The 16,818-nt window shown below is 44.2% G+C and overlaps 1 protein-coding gene across 3 annotated transcripts in view; it reads left to right on the top strand.

Annotated features, from left to right (window-relative positions):
* Window positions 1–2,256: 2,256 nt before the first annotated feature.
* MYO1B (myosin IB) overlaps window positions 2,257–16,818 on the top strand; it is a 114,702-nt gene continuing 100,140 nt past the window's right edge. For all 3 annotated transcript variants that reach the window (XM_087732574.1, XM_087732575.1, XM_087732576.1), the window contains exon 1: window positions 2,257–2,374. The gene's annotated coding sequence lies outside the window, so the exon portion shown is untranslated. The remainder of the gene's footprint in view (window positions 2,375–16,818) is intronic.

Below are 16,818 nucleotides of genomic sequence, written 5' to 3' on the forward strand. Positions count from 1 at the left end.
GTTTTTTTCCTGTGTTGGAGTTTCTCTTTGGGTGAAATGGAGAATTTTAACCTCTGAGGTAGAAAATTTTGTATTTTCACACTAATGCAATGACTTACAACAATTTTAATGTGTAAAGTTGAAATAGATACTTTCTCTGTGAAATGTTTGCAGTTAGCGTCTTGTGATGCTACTTACTGTTTTGGGTGCGTTGTTGATGAAGTGTTGGCTGGACAGTAACTGCTTTCCTTACAAAAACTTGAATTTAGTTTTCATTTAGATTTGGAGTAAAAGGAAATTACTTTTTTTTTTTTTTCCCCTTCGTTTATTGGGAAAGAATGCAACAACTATGTCCCAGAACAGCAAGCTGAGTCATGAGCGAAGCACTCACCTGAATGGAGAATGGGGTGAAAGGACGGGGTCGTGGTGCTGCTCGGGAACGCTTCTTGCCTCTGTCTCTTTCAGACCACCCCAAACCTAAATTATCTTCCTGAGAACACCTGCATCAGAACTGGCACTGTTTTCATAGAAATGAGTTTTGACCAAGCCTTCAGTTTTTCGGTGGGAAAAATATTCTGTTGGAACAGTTTTGACGACTTCTGATGAAAGCAGTCATTATTTTTCCAGATATAAAAATTTCAGGGCAAAACAAATCTTAGGAGCTAAGCGTCTGCTCGGAAAATCTACAGATAATAAAATAGTGATGAGTCTATGAATGAGTAGGGCTATAGGGCTCTAGTTCCTAGAATTCATCTGAAAGCTGTCTCTAACAGTTATATAGTTATAGATTTGAAAAATTGTGTGAGAATACAATATCTTTCTATATGCAGAAGGACTAGCAAGGAATAGCATATGTAGCTGAAAATAGAATATTGGCTTTGAAATAACTGAAGTGTTTTAATGAGAAAGGCTTTTAAAATGCGCTTTGCATCTTTACGGTATGGTTCTGCTCATATTGAATTTGGTGCCATAAGCTGGATTTCTATCACATATGAAGCGTTTTTGTTGTGTGTCTGCAGTTCAGGTCCTCTTCACTGTTATCCATCAAACGTAAGGTTAGCTTGTAGCAGAACTGAAGCTTTTTGCTGTTTAAAAACAACCCAGCTCAGAACCAGTGCAACGGTTCAGCCCATTTCAGCTCTCCCAGAAGGAAGTGGAGTATGGAGGTACGAAGAGCAGAGGAAAAGCCAAATTGACCTTTCACTCCTCCTTTTACACCAGCGTATTACTGCAGCCTTACTAACTGCTGGACTACATAGAGAATGCAATTCATTTTTTCTTTTTTTTTCTTTCTTTTTTTTTTTTTAAAATATAATAGTTCTTTTTACATGTAATTTGGTTAGCTTAAAAAGCCTGCTTGCCATCACGAAAAAATAACAAAAAGCTCATGTGGTAATTGGTTTCTTAGGAAAAAGTACATGTAGTGAAACTTTTCGCGCGGGGTATTTTCCCAGGAAGTGTGTGAGCGTAAGGTACAGACCCAGATACTCCCCTGTCTCATCTGTGCATTGGGGAGTTTCTGTGGGGGTGGGGAGAAAAATGTCTGCTTATTTTCCTTCAGACCCAGTTTCAGGCCAGCAAATGGCCGAGACACAGTATGAACAGAGCCCTTAGGGATTTTTCTTTTTTCTCTCTTTTCACACAATGGGGTAGTCGCCCTACATTGTTGATGGCTGATGTGCTTATCAGGGGCAGGATTGGGCAGATAAGGTAGGTTATGTCGAAGCTTGCTGTAAATACTTTCGGGTGCTCACATTTAAAATTCTGGTATGTTTTGAGGAGGTGCTGAAAACATTATTGGAGAAATCCAGTCGGGGATGTCGGGTTTCATGCTAAAATAGGTCAGTCTCTCTTTTTGTTTGGTTTTTGAAGACGAAAGGTGAACTACAGGGGAAAAAAAACCTGATACCAAGGTAGACCTGGAGAACTGCAGCTGCTTACAGGTTTGAGTCGTCCGACAAACAGGACGGGTGAACCCGCCCTTTGCAGCCCACGGGGGAGATGGGGCGAGGAGGGCTCCGGCTGGCAGCCCCTGCCCCGGCTCGGCCCCTGCGGGCTGACCCGCGGGACCCGCCGTGGCGCCGGGCGAGGCCGGGGCCCGGCCGCCGCTGGAGGCGGGCTGCGGCGGGGCGGGGCGGGGCGGGGCGGGCCGGGACCCCCGGGCGCGGGGAGCGGCGCCCGCCGGGCGGCGCTGCGGGGCCGGGGCCGGTGGGGGCCGGGGCCGGGCGGGGGCCGGCGGGCGGTGGCGCCTCCGCCCCTCGCAGGCGCGGGCGGGGAGGGGCCGGGGCTGCGCCCCGCTCCGCCGCGGCTCCGGCGGGGCAGTGTCCGCCGCCGGCTCGGGGCGGGAGGCGTCGGGCTGCCGCGGGACGGCGGGCAGGGCCCTTCGGCGGCAGAGGTACGGCTCCCCCCGGGATGTCCCCTGCCCGCACGGCCGCCACCGGCCCCCGCACCGGCTCCCTTTGTTGTGCGGGACTGGGGGGCGGCGGGGCGCGGAGCCCGGCGCTCCGGCACCGGCAGCCCGGCGGGACGGAACGGGACGGGACGGGACCCGCCGCGGGGATGGGGTCGGGGCCGGGGCCGGGGCCTCAGAGGCTTGGGGTGAGGGTGGGGGGGGCTCGGGGTCGGCGCCGGGTCCTTTGGGAGACGGGAGCGGCGGTGCCGGGGTCCGGGTGCCGAGCACGGGGACCCCGGCGCCTCCCGGGCGTCCCATCCCGGGGCACAGCTGCGGCTTTGGGACGATTTACGGGCGTTGTGGCTTTCCTTAGCATCTGGTCGATGGTTGTGGGCTTTAGGCAGCTTAAGTTAGGCATGAATGCTGGTGCGCACACACGCAGAGCTGGTCCGGATCTTACCCTTTAAAATAAGAATGTGTGTGTGCTTTTTCTGGAAAGAGACCGTGGCATCTGTTTCTTCTTGTCTGAAATAATTACCGTGTGTGCGCGGCTTCGCTTAATTCAAAAGAGCGGGTTCGGGTATGGGGAGAGGGGAGGACCGTGGGAAGAGTGTCGGTAACTTGGAGTGGGGTGATAAATCCAGCTGTCGGGTAACTTTTGGAGAAGAGGCTTAGGGAAGGGCTTTCCAGGGCAGGGTCGTTGTCCCGAAGAGCTTGCTTGAGGAGGCGGCTTGCTGTGGCCTCCCAACCAAGACCGTCTGTCTGCGCCCGTGGAGGCCGAGGCCGCCGGGATTCGGTGTAGGACATCTGCTGCCGCTGCGTTTTGGGAAGGGCATCCCTTTGTTCCTCGGAGTGGCCAGACTCCCCTGTGCAAAGCAACGGCCATCCCAGCAGGGCCTGCCGGCAGCGGGGCTGGCGGTGCAGTCGCGACGTGCATAGGTGCGGTGCGCGCTTGCCTTGCCCGCGGTACCTATGTGCACGTCCGTCTGTGTGCGTGCTCGCTATTTGCTTTTTCGAGTAATTTAAACCTTTGCCATTTCAGACGACGTGATTAAGTCAATTGCTATGTATTTAATCAGGATCATTATCCTCAAGGACAAACGTAACAGTAATGAAATAAAAGCTAACTACTCTTAAAATGTATGTTGGAGAAACTATTTAAAGTACATCCAGATTAGAAATTACCACTGGAAATTGAAAGGTCAGGTAAAATAGCTGACTCTGCAATTTTTATGTTGAATCATGAGTTTCCCCTATCTGGCTGTCCTATTGTTAATTGTGAATTAAGGCTGGTAACAAGCTGCCCATGCTTCCCTGGATGAATCATCACTTTGTCAAGCCCTATGTCAAAAACAAGGCTTTCCCCAAAAGTGCACAGTGTTAGGGACCAGAAATAGTCCGACCCATCTGTTAAAGTCGAGTTCAGTGCTTGGCCGCTTTTAAACATATTAAAGGTAACGATGTTCTTCTCCTCATGTGTTTTTCTTTCCAGTTGTCCCAGGCCTGAGTTTAAGAGCTTTAATTCAGCGCTTTAATTTAGTGCTTAATGCAACGTGCTGCCTCTGGCTTGATTCTCTGTGAAGGTGTAATAGTTGTAGCATTCCCGTTATTCCCAGAGTAACCTACAGCCGTCACTGCTCATGTCGGTGTTTACCGTCGTCTAGCAATTACTGGCGTATTAGGATACCACAAGGTCCCCCTGTCCTTAGGAAAGAGCACGATTCTGAAAACACCAATGTGGTGTTATGTGGCGTATTTGATGGACATCTTAAAAGCTTCTGGCTCCATATGGGCCCCACAAACAGATTGAGTGCTCCATAAGGTGAAGGTGAAAGAACCATGAAAGCATCTTAGATCACAGAAACTTGCCTTTTTTCTTTCCTTTTTTTGTAAGAGACCTTGTTAAATCACATCTGTGGGGAGGAACTCCGTGAGGAAACGATGCCAGGGGACGGTAGTTTAGCTTAGCTACGTGTTAGCCCTTTCAAACGTTGTGCAAGACTTGATGTAATTCCCTTTAGAAGGGCAAACGTACATTGCAAGCCTACTAGTTCTTCTGGGGGAAGGGAAAATAAAAGTCTGGCAAATGAGAGAAGGAAGTGGGAGAGAGAAATTGGAAACATAAGCAAAGCCATTAATTTTTCCCACTGTGCACTCTTAAGAAACTGCTGGCAATATGCTGGAGGTACTCTGCCTCATGGAAGTGTCATGGACTTGCTTCACATGATCCTCTGAGATCATCCGGTTTCTCTGAGCTCTGTGGGAACAGAAATTCCTCGTGCTGGAGTCTGATCTCATCTTCCTTCGGCAGCAGTAATAGCAGTGGCTTGGGAATCGGAGACGAAGGTGAAGAAAGCGCAAGTGGGACGGTTTGGAGAACAGCTTAGTGCTCATGCAGGCCCATCTGGACACTGCGTTTCCTCCTTTTGCTTGCCCTATGTGGTCAGAGCTGGGACAAATGCTAACATACAGGCCAAAGTTAAGCGCTTAGTTGGTGTACTAAGCTTATTTAGTGCAGCTCACGTGTCAGACCATCCTATAAATCTTATATTTCATTCATCCTTTTTATTGTGCTAATGAAGAATAAACTGAAATGGAAAATGGTGACTTGAGTGATTGTACGCGTCAAGCTTAGGGAATTTCCTGAGTTTGATGAAAGGCAAAAATAAAGGCTTCCCCCCCCCCCCCCCCCCCCAATAGCTATGTACTTAGCCTTTTGAATTCTCAGAGCCTTCTTTGAAATAAAAGGTATCTAAGTAGCTTTTCCTGTTCGCTGGGGGACTACTGGCGAAAAATTTAGGAAGGCTGCAGTAGTGATGACCAGCCCTTGAGTCTGTAACCTGATCCACAGCTTTTTCTCTTCAACTGGGAAAGGAAGTAACAGCTCCTATTACACCCTTATGTAACCTCTCCATTCATATCCTCCAAAAAGAAGGAAACCAGAGCTTGATTTCTGGTGTATAAACTAACATCAAGGCATGCTTTGTCATAAAGAAGCAGTAAAGAATAACATTAATTTTCTTTTGTTTTGCAGTTCCTAGAATGGAGAAAAAAAAAAGTAAAAATAAAGATTTTTTTTTTTTTTTATTTTGCGCTTGATGTGGTAGTGGAAAGGGTTGCAACTCTTTGTCGCATGCTGCGGAGTAGCTGTTAAAGAGAATACTGGAACTGCAACAAGGGTCTTTTTGTGAATCTTTCATAGTGGGTTTGAGCATTAGTCTCAAAACATTTGCCCTTTACAGTCGTGCCCCACTTTGCTCGTAGATTGTGAAGGCTTTGCTCTTTTGGTTTTTATGACTCCAGATTTTGGTGTCTGGAACGAGCGTGGAGACCAGGATCTCCTCTTTTTTGCTGTTGGACTTAAGCCCCGTCTTGGGGGAGAGTGATGGGGGAAGAGAAAGGTGAGGGTCTTGAAACCTTTCCATGTGCTTTTACATGTATAAAAACTTCGGAAAGAAGTACAGTAGGTGTTTCTCCCTTTGAATAGGAGAAGTACCTCTGCTCACTGAGCAAATAAAGGAAATCTTCCTGTAACTCCCTCTGGGGTTCCCAGCTTCCATACCTCAGTAGGGACATTAACTCTTTTCCACACTTCCTCATCATTTCTGTCTTTGGTCTCCTGCCAAGCTGTTTTTTCTCTAACCAAGTAGCCTCTACTTCTTAACTTGCCTCTGGTGCCTGTCCCCTGTCCTCCCGAAGCCACTGGCATACCATGCTTGTTGCAATCATGTGCTGTATCTGGGAGGCGGGTAACTGTGAAATGTGTGACTTGATCCTCAGGGACCAGCCTGGCCTGTGGCAGGCTCTTCTTTCAGCAGAGCTGGAGTGTGCTTTTGTGGTATGCATGGCCATTTTCAGTGACTCCTGCCGTTCTTGATCCTTTGCTCTGTATTTGAAGAAACTTGTAAAACCAAGCAGTTTATCTCACCTTTCGCTTACCTTTAAGTAACTGCAGAGTGTTTGGAGTTGCCTGCAGACTCAAGGTTTTAGACTAATGTATCATCCAGCCCCAGAGCTAGAACCATCCAAATTGTCATTTTGCATGCGAAGAGCTAGTGGCATAGCTTTTGGAGAAAACCATGCAGACATGTAATCTTTTTGTCTCTCCCAACTCCTTGTTACTGGGAAATTTCCCATATGGTATCAGCAAGTAAACTTGTGGCCATTTCTTGCTATATTTTAATTCCGCTAGCAAAGTCACTGTGGTGATGAAGGTGTTTCAATGAGAGAGACTGAAGTTTCAAAATAGGGTTTCAGAGATGAAGTAGACTTATGAAGTCTGCTTCTCGGATGCAAACTGGTTGGGGAATCATTCTGTGCAGACAGCATAGCAGGAGTAATGGACCCCGGAGGCAAGAGCAGCATCCTTTCTCTCCAGGGGAAAACCTGTGCACACGCATGTACACGGACACTAATTCTCGAGCCTTTGGGATGAAAGCAATCAAGAAGTGGCTTCTAGCCGAAGCAGCCAGACTTAGCGTTTCAGCAAACAAGCTGAAGGCCCAAGATAAGGAATCTAAATATCCAGAGTCCCAAGGAATGAGGGTGAGAAACATTTACGGCCACAAAGGTCTTCTCCTTTGCAGGGGTGGGGAGTGGGTGTATCTTGGGCTTTAGGTAATTGCTTTGTCCCTGACTTTGTGCAGTGCTGCCTCTGAATTGCTTTGGTGTGGGTGTGCTAATGATGTTCATAAACTTTGCCTTGTTCTCCCTCTCTTGTAGAGGCAGAAGCAGTCCTTACGAGAGTCTTACATTAGCAGAAATCCTTACGCTGTTGGGCAAGAGGACCATGAAAAGCAAAGATAGCAGGAAGAAAGAAAAAGCATATAGGAAGGAGAAAAAAAGGAGATAATTATGAGGAATAGGTGCTGAGTAACAGAAAGGTTGGTGGGTACTGTAATATCAGAATTGCTTGCTGTAGTTTTCTTTATTTTCTAAATACAGGCAACAAGGAGAGACTCATTTTTCCCTACTGTCAGCAGAAAGCAATTTTTAAAAGTTTGCGACCACAGCCTGGTCAGCATTGGTACAAGTTTCCTGGGCTCACAAATATGCTCTGTATGCAAGCTCTCTTGCTTTTCTCTCTCTGCTCCTTTTTCTGTAATTTTCCATAATTTTCATAGTTTGTATGCTCTAAAGTGCTGCTGGGGGTACTTTGAATTAGAAATAAGAATGATTTAAACAGCAGGACTTACTACAATGGAAATAAAAACAGGTACAGAGAACTCGCGTCCTGAAATGTTTCTGCTCTTTTATATGCATTTTCTTTATGGAGTTTGCTCTTCCTCATGTCTGCAAGAGCACAGTGGTGTTTGAATGTCTTTGTAAAGGCTTGACCTTAAGGTAACCAGTTTTTGTGCACAATAGAGCATATGTAATGTCCTGATACTGTGCTTTAACTTTTCCACTGACCTTTGAAAAACCCGCACCTCAGAAATGAAACAAGGAAGCTACTAGATGTTGAATTCTGTATCTTGGGAAAGAACGAGCAAAGGAAGTTGCACCTACTCTCTGTATTTCAATGCCTTTGTGTTAAAACAATTTGTAGGACAGTTAATGGTGTCCTTTTAGATCAAAGAGGTACCCTTGAAGTCCTTATTGCATGAGGACTGTTTGGATGGCACTGTAATGAGAAGTTAGTTCTGCTTTTAGGAGAGCTGTTGAAGGGAGTGAAATTGGTATTAATCCTTTCCATTGTTCCTCTGTGGGAGCAAATAAGCAGCTTAACAGAGAGGCGCTGGCGACGCTGGCTGAGAGATGAAGAGGTGCCATTTTTTCTGGGACTCCAGGGACCAGTTAACCGTCCGCCAAGTAGCTTTGCTAGAGCTTCTTGTTTGAGGGCAGAGAAAAAAGCTTTTTCTAGTGGGGCTCATGCTCAGATGTGAAAGAAGGAATACCTGGGATGTCTAACGTGCAGCAGAAATACCAGCTGCTCTCCCTTCTCATCAAGAGAGGCTTGGAGAAAGGTCAGAAGGAAGATGGTAGGAGTTGAGAGGCAGATCGTTTTGGGGAGTAGTTAAACCTACAAGCTAAGCAAGTTAAATCTTACAGCTAAACCAGTAACCAATTGGGTGCTGAGTGTCTGTAGACCCTTCCTAGTTTTTACCTGTGAGAGTGGGTCTGTGACCGACGGAGCAGTTGAGCTTAGTCACACAGGGTAAGCTAGGGAAATGCTGATTCCAGGTGAAACTTCGGAGAAGGAAAAAAGAGTAGTGAGGAGGGTGGAAATGAATCCCCCTCTCTTGGAAGGAATATTCCTGGTCATGGTGAGGAAATATCACTGCCACAACGTACCAGGAATCCTCTGTACAGCCTTGGTTAACCGTGCTCAGCAAAGATGGGCTCAAATAGGAGTGGGAGCGGGAAGGGCTAGTGGGATGATCAGGGGGATGGAGAAGATGCTGAGAGGAAAATGAGCAATCCTGGCTATGCTTTATTCAGAGTGAGGACCGTGAGAAGATCCTCTCTAAATATTTTCCTGAGAGGAAGAAAACATATTTAAATTCAAAACAAAAAAAACCCCTATAGCATTTGCTCAAGCAAGGAGTGGATATTAGCTGACCATGAATAGATTTAGGCTAGAAATGAGGCCCTCTGTAGGAACTCTCTCTCATGAAACATTAGAAGGCTGAAAAATCACACTGTGGAGTAGTGCAGTATAGTAGTCGTGATTGCATGATACAGTGGTTTTGGCACCGGCCTCAAACATGCAGAACAGATATAGCTACTATTGCCATTGTTCAGTTCGCAGACTGTCAGGCTGCGGGAGTTAAAAGGGCTCTGGAGATTACCTTCAATGATCAAAGAGCGCAAGGCTGCGTTAAACAAAGTTCACTTCAGGAGAAACCCTGGAAAATCTTTTGGCAAGCAAGGGTAGAGCTGGAGCTCCTCGTACCTTGTTAACAGATTTCTGCCACAGGGGAAGCTTGCATGTATCCCATGTGAATAGATCTTTTTTGCTTCCTAAAACTGCCAGATGATCGTTCTCGCTGAAACAAAGCAAGGGAAAACTCAGTACCTGTGGGTATATGTTGAGTTTCTCTGCCATGGGACCGGCTGTTTTCCTTCTGTGGGAGGGAGGTGCTTTCTATTGGTGTTTTAGGGAAGTGTCCTTCTCTAAATCTGCAAAGTGTTACATTTCGTTCGGAAATGCCTTTGTTTGTCATGCTAGATGTTAATAAAAACACTATGTGCTGGCTTCTAACTTCACGGCTGTCTGGACAAGAGTGATTACTGTCTGTTGAAATGCAGCTTCTTGAACTGCCCCCATTGTCTGAGATATCTCTTGATAAGAAATACACAGGAATAGCTGGAGATACCTTGATTTAAAAATGGATTACTTTTATCCTGTGATTCCAGGTGTCTTACTGAAAATGACTGTTGAGAATGAAAATGACAAAACTGTGGATATTGTTTAACACTTGAGACAAGGAAACACGTCTAACAGTACACGTAATGTGTCTAAGCTTCCTCTGCCCTTAAATAGATGCTTTTTTAGCTTGGATTTAGGGAAATATTCCTTCCTCTTCCTGCACTACTTGCATCCAATTTTTTTTTTTTTATTTTCTTCCCCCCTGCTTTTCATTAAAAATAGCAGTGTTTGGCTGAAGAGAAATTGATGTGCAGAATAGACAGTGATGGCAAGTTATAGGGTGAAACCTTGCAATGTTCTGTTACCTTGGCAGCTAGTCCTGGGAGAAATGGGACTAATTGAGTCTGGCTTCCTGCAGGTTTTTCCTCTTGTGACAGATTAACTTGCAAAGAAGCAATGATTTCCATTTGAAGCTTTTCTGCAGCTAGGGAGTCTTGTGAAACGCTTCTGCAATGGCTCAGTGGTACTCAGCAAGGTGTTTGTCCTCCTTGCAGCCCCCGTCTCTGATGGGACGCTTATGCTTCCCTCTCCTGCCTGCTTTTGCCAACATGTAGAAGATTACCTATTCTGTTGTACTTTACTCCTCTCTCCTTTGAATGAAATTCAACATTAGGCATGTGTGACAGAGTAGACACATTGACCAAGATGGGTACAGCTAGCCTAATTCGTCTTATTTTTATAAAATATTAGGTTAAAAACATTCCAAATATTGTTTACGAATATTACAAGGAGCCTGTCAGGTGAGGTTTCCAGGAGGCCGAAATTGCAACAGGCAAGACTAAGATCTTTGGGGTGGTGTTTGGGTGGTTTCTTTTTCTTCTTAAATTGAATAGGAAAGTGAATGGTGTGGCAATACACAGAGCTTTCAGCCATGTAAATTTTAGCTTTACTCAGACTTTTAGTGCTTGGAAGGGAATATGGGTGCATGGAAACTTGGACCTTACTCTGTGGGTAACTGTGAGTGTGATGGTGTCTGCCAGCTGCTCTAGGAACTCCAGGGACGCTTAGTTATCATGGGTGGTTTGGTGGTGGGTAGATAGGAGTACCATCGCCTCTTCCGGGATCTGGATTTCCTGAAGCTCCTGATTAGCGTTGTGTTTGTCCGTGCCCAGTTTTAAGTTTGGTTCAGTGACTGCCGTGATGATTTTCTGTGGCTGATTTTTCCTTCTGCTCTTGGCAGCTGAATGAAGCTGCGGTGTTACCTGTTCTGTTATTTCATATTCTGCGTGTCTTCGAGGCTTATCACAGGCTGCTTAAGAGGGAACGCACACAAGCATTTGAGGAGAAGATTAGCATGTACTCTTGGTATTTTAACCCTGTAGTATTAAGATATCTCTTGATATCCACCCTACTGACATGACGTAATTTGTGTTCACGCCAGTTGCCCCACCACAAGTAGATTTCTTTTGTCTGTATCGGGGGTGTGTGATTCATGTGCCGACTGGAGGAAAGCAAGGCTTGCTCTCTGCTGTGCACTTGTGTGGAAGGGAAGGTAAAAACCTTATTACAATAAAAGTATAAATGAAAACTATAGGTTACAGTCGATTGCTGGATCGCTTCCAAAGGAGTGAAACCTCAGTTGGAAGAAATGTTTTGACTTTGTCAGGGCTGGTTGTTTTTAAGTAGTATTTTGTGTGGATCTGCTACCGGAGGATCTTTTGAACGCAAGCTCTGGTATGGTAGCAAGCTACTGGTGTGTCGCATACAACAAACAAAGAAGATCCCCCAAAATAAATAAGCGCTACCTTGGTTTTCGTGCCCCTGTTCTGCAACAGCTATGCAAACGTAACCTTTGGATCGGGCAGGATCCCAAAAAATTGGCAGAAAACTTTAAGCGGAAGCTTGAAAGGTGAAGATAATCAGTTTAAAAGGGCACCCCCTACTTAGTGGAGTTCAGATATCCAGTAGTAAAAGCTAATTTTTGTGGATATTTTTTAAAAGAATGAGGGTGTTTTCTTTGTGTTCGTGTTCTGTACTGACAACTTTAAAAAAATCACATTGTCCAAAGAACACTGTTATTCTGAAATCTAGTCTTTGGTTTAGGGGAAGAAGGCGGGACCTTTGGCAACTTTTGGTTTTGCAGTCACGTTTTGCTCCTTATTTTGAAAAAGATATAAGAGAATCTTAGCAAGGTATGGGCCAAAAAGAGACCCCTCTATTCCTGAATATGTTATCCCTTTCTGTAGATGTGGACCTGGAATGATTATAAAACTGTGGTTAGACAATGACTAAGAAAAGCCTAAATGTAAGAAACCACTATGGATCTTGTTTCTGCTGAAGTCAGTGGGAATTTAACCAGAATTTTGGACTGCAAATAGCCTTGTTAGTGAAGACCTATTTCCAGATGCATTATGTATTGAAAATGCCCAAGGTGTTCTCCCTGTCAAATAGAAATAGTTAAAAAAAAAAAAAAAAGAAAAAAAAATTCAGGCTCAGGAATAATGTTTATGGAGAAGGCTACTCCACACCTATAATTTTCAAACCTGTCAATATAATCCAAAATGTAAAGGAACTTTTGAAGGGTAAAAATGGAGCACCAAACATCTTTTGATTGTTTTAAGACTGTATTTTAGCAGGTGCTAAAGAAGGGTGCCTTAGCGATGTTGAAGGCCCAAACGTTTTTCCCAAAACCCAGTGTGACTGTATGACCGACCCAGATGAGTTAAAGTGAGGCTGCAAGTTGACTTAGGAAATAGGTCAACCTTGAGTGCAATTACTGGTGGCAGTTATTGCATTGTGGTTGCAAAAAATTATTAGAAGTAATTTGAAAACCTGTAGTGCTGGGAGTATAATGTAGAAAGAGTAGAATAGTTGTACCCCAGGGTCTCTTACAGCAGGTAGTGTCCATGCTAGTGTTATTCAAACTAGTATGCAAAAGTGACAGAAAGTAGCCTTAGAGAAATGCAAACACAGCTCCTCACTCCTTCCTCCAGGCTCGTGAATTAGTCTTTTATTAGGGAATCACAGACTCATAGAAGGGCAAAGCTGTATCTTCTGCATACATGGCTCAGGTTTTTTTGTTTTTGCGGTGAGGTACTGTGCACATTTTACGTGATGTGAGTGTGGTGCGTAGTCTTGTGATGAAGGGTGTGAACTGAGGCACGAAAGAGGCATCTCTCTCACTTTTGGGGGATTGGCAACAATTAATTACTGCTTAATGTAGATTGTAACTAAGCGGATGTAAAAATAAAAAAACACCCAAAACCCTCAACAAAACAAAAAAAAACCCCAACAATACCCCCCCAACAAACGACAAAGAACTCCAGCAGCAACAATGAAGCCTCTCCCCTCTGCATTTATAAGGGACCCGAGTCCTGTTAGTGAAGAAAGTTTCAGCCACCGTTTATGTCAGTGGGAGATCATGTCCCAGTGAACATGTTGTACTTTTCCTAATGAACTCTAATTATTACACTGTCAGTTTTTCTAAACTGCAGTTAAGCCTCCGTTGTTAAACTACTAAAAGATGATATTGCTTCACGTGGCTGCAGCTGTTTGTTCAGCGGTACTTTAAGTGGCCTGTTTCTTTCTTGAAAATTGCCCAATCTTTAGCTAAATGCGTGGCGTTTGGTAGCAGGAGCCAGTGGAGCATTCATTCCTCCTATGGAATTCTCCTGGGCAAATCTTCTGTCATCTAAATTGCGGTCACTGGCGCGCAACTCTGTCCTAATCTGATGTTGCTAAAGAGCCGTTTTCATTTAGCTGATGCTGAATGCAAACATTCCTGCAGTCCTAATACAAATATACCCTGTCATGCTGCGTTTTGCTTTTGTAATTTACTGGAGCTGTTTGTTGTTAACTACTCAAGGAATCTGGTACACATGCATAATGTTCAATGGCTACAGAAAATAAAGAGAAGTTGCACAAAGCTTTCAAATAATAGCTCTTGCTTGCTAGGTAAGATGTGAGAAACATTAGCTAATTCAAAAGCCCCAAGTTATAAACTTTTTCAGTTTGGAAAAGGCTGATTTGTTCAGTAGGACTGTGGGAGGAAAAGGAATTCAGAAGGTATTCAGACATTGGCCAAACCAAAAGGAAAGATGGAGAATCAGAGGAAGCATTTTAGCTTTTAAAGTGTGCTTTTACTGCTGTTGCGATATCTGTTAACATTCCTGCAATCTGTCTGTCAGGTTTTTCAAGTCCATTTTCGTGCAGGAAGAAATCGTGGGCTGCAACATCTTGTGCATGCTTTTTTCTTCAGCACGTTGATGGTGACAGAGCAACACCTGTGAGCAGTCGCAGCTGGGTGGGAGGGTGCAGGTTTTCCTAGCAGACAGTGGCCAGGCAGCAGATGCTGTGTGCACAGATCCCCTGCAGCATCCAGAGTGTAAAAAGCTAGGGGATCTGGAGACAAAACAACTATTTTCTTTGGATGGTATCGTTTTCCTGCATGCTGATGTCGGGAAATCTAGCTTTGAGTGAAGAGGGCACTACAATAGTTCATCTTCAGAGCCTGCCTCAGTTTACCTGGTGAACAGGCACAAGGTGTTTCCAATGAACTTGCAACTTCTGAGCATCAGTCAGAGGTCAGAGATACGTGGGGTTTGTTAGGCAGCAGAACAGGATAAACTTAAATCCTGCCTCTTGCTAAATTGGTGCTTACGCTTGCCATGAGTAGTACAAGATGGCTGTAGTCCCTTTTGGTTTTGTTTTGTTCAGGTAACGACACTGTGGCCCTAGCCGTTTTTTGCAGCAGCGGCCTGTCAGCATCTCTGCTCTGTGTGGGCCGATTGCTCCCTGCCAGAGAAAAAAGGGAGCGAGTGGGCAAGCATAATTACAGCCTGACGAGAGCTCAGGATCAGACCTGGAACATGAAATCAGCTCGAACTCTGCTATTGAATTACTGATGTTGCAGGTTGTTCCTGTTAACTCTTATGAAAGAAAAAGGTGGTTAGTTCCTACAGTGAGTTGGTGGTAGTGAAACCAAAGGCTTTTTTTTTTTTTTTTTTTTAATAGTCAGAGCTTGAAGCATATGTGAGTGTATCTGTTGTGACAGTTTTGATGGTAAGGAAATTGTCCTTTTGCTACAATGCCACAAAAGAAGAAAAACAAGCTGCCTCTGCAGCCAGTGATAATTCCAGTAGAGCAAATGCAAATGTGTGGTAAGGACTGTAGGAAGCTGCTGACAAATGTTGCTGTTTTACTGTATGAGGGTGATGTGGAAAACCTTGAACAATTCCATAACATGCTGTATTCTAATAACGGGGTATCGCTTCATTTCCCCCTTGGAGGATGTGTGAACTTAATTGTACAAGGCTTTTGGGGTTTTGCCTGTTCCCTGTATCATCTTCTATTTATAGTTTTCATTAGCTCTCGTTTCAGATTGGTTGATGATAGGGCTACTGTGGCTGTGGAATAGCGTAATTTTTAATTTGCCATCCTGGCAGCCAAAAGGGACAAGAATGATTTAGATTCAACTGGCCTAGCTGGATGGCAATCCCAGGCATTGCAAGTAGTAGATACAATAGTCTATGTTTGAAAAGGCCATGTGTAACGTGGGAGCGTGTGGATAAAAGCATTTTACAGACGTAGCCTGCCCAGCGCTTCTCCTCCCGAGCATGTTGTCCAACATAAGACAGACCAAGCTGTGAAGGATTACTGAATAATCTTTTTTATTTTTCTGAGAATGGAAACGTGTTGAAAGTGTTCTCTTTCTGTTGAATTAAGGCCTAGATAGGAGACCAAAGTGAGGAAGAACAGCTTTGACAAATGACTAGAGAAAAGGGAGATGTTCTGAAATGCTGCTGATGTTTGCTTTAGGGATAAGAAAGGTAAATTTGGGAGGAGACTCAAGTGGCAAGTGGGTGTGGGAGAGATCAGGGAATGTTTGAGGAAGAATCTGATTTGCAGACTGCAAGCCTTAGAAGAATTTTGGGTTTTTTTCTGAGATAATTTGTTGGTATATTAATAATTTGCAGCTGTAATTTTTATACAACACCATTGTTTTTCTTGATGTCAACAGAATGAGATGCTGCAGTTACAAAAGCAAAGTATTAGGTAAATCGCGGGGGTGCTGCTTATATTTTTAGGTTATTTTTTATTGAATTTCCAGAATGAAATTACAGCACGGTTCAAATAGAGCCTCAGAGCAGTACCTCCGTCCACCTTGCCCCATTCCAGCAATCTTTGTTTGAAAACAACTAAAGGTGTCCTTCTTTTGAAGGACACAACCCATTCTGGTTCGTTCCTCTGACCTCATTTCCTGTTTGCTGGTGCTCTCTCACCAGCACAGCTGTGGTTTCGTTCATTACTGATCTCTCAGACACTGGGAGCGTGTTTTGGTCCTGTCCCTCTCATAGTTCTGGTTCTTGAAAATGGTTCTTGAGAAACCTTCGTGAATACATATACAGGTAGAAAGAAGTCACTTACTTCTATGTACTGTTCTCCAGATTGTGGTGAGCACGCTGTCACCGGCACTAATAGGAAAAGATTTCCAGCTGCAAGGCATCTTTGAATATATGGCAAATACAAATACTTGGACAAGGATTTGGATTGAGTTTCTGAGCTTAGTGACATATTGCTAAAAATCTTGACTGAAGTTTAGTCTTGCAATGTAGCAAGGGTTTGATTAATTTTTTTTTTTTGTGTAGTGTGCTGATTTTTGAGTTTTTTTTAAAAGCTATTTTTAAAATTAGTATTTGGTATTTTGAAAGTGCTGTATATATTGATCTAATAAGTTCTTCTAGTGGATTAAATTCAATTATAGATTAAATCTAAGTGTTTAATGTATGTTTAAACATTGTTGGCTTTTCTTAACAGTGTTTTTTTTCCCACTTGTTACCTCAGATAGGCAACCAAATTATCCCACAAGCTTGCCAGTTTTTCCTTTGTCGTTAGCTAAACCAGAGCAGGGATTATGACTGGATTCCACCAAAGTGGGGTCTTAACAACATTGGTATGGCAGAATATTCTTGATGCATACATCAGTGTATGAGGTAATCTTTAACAATATTTTGCAAAGGCTAAGCTATTGCAAATGATTTTGGGAATTCAGTGTTAAACTAGATATCTAGGCATATTGTCCAATTTTTTCATCACCTATGTTTCTAATATTTCCTAGCTCTCAAGTTAAAGGAAA

The sequence above is a fragment of the Nipponia nippon genome, unplaced genomic scaffold, assembly GCF_047370975.1.
Source record: "Nipponia nippon isolate SJK-2023a ecotype South Korea unplaced genomic scaffold, ASM4737097v1 scaffold_5, whole genome shotgun sequence".
NCBI lineage: Eukaryota > Metazoa > Chordata > Aves > Pelecaniformes > Threskiornithidae > Nipponia > Nipponia nippon.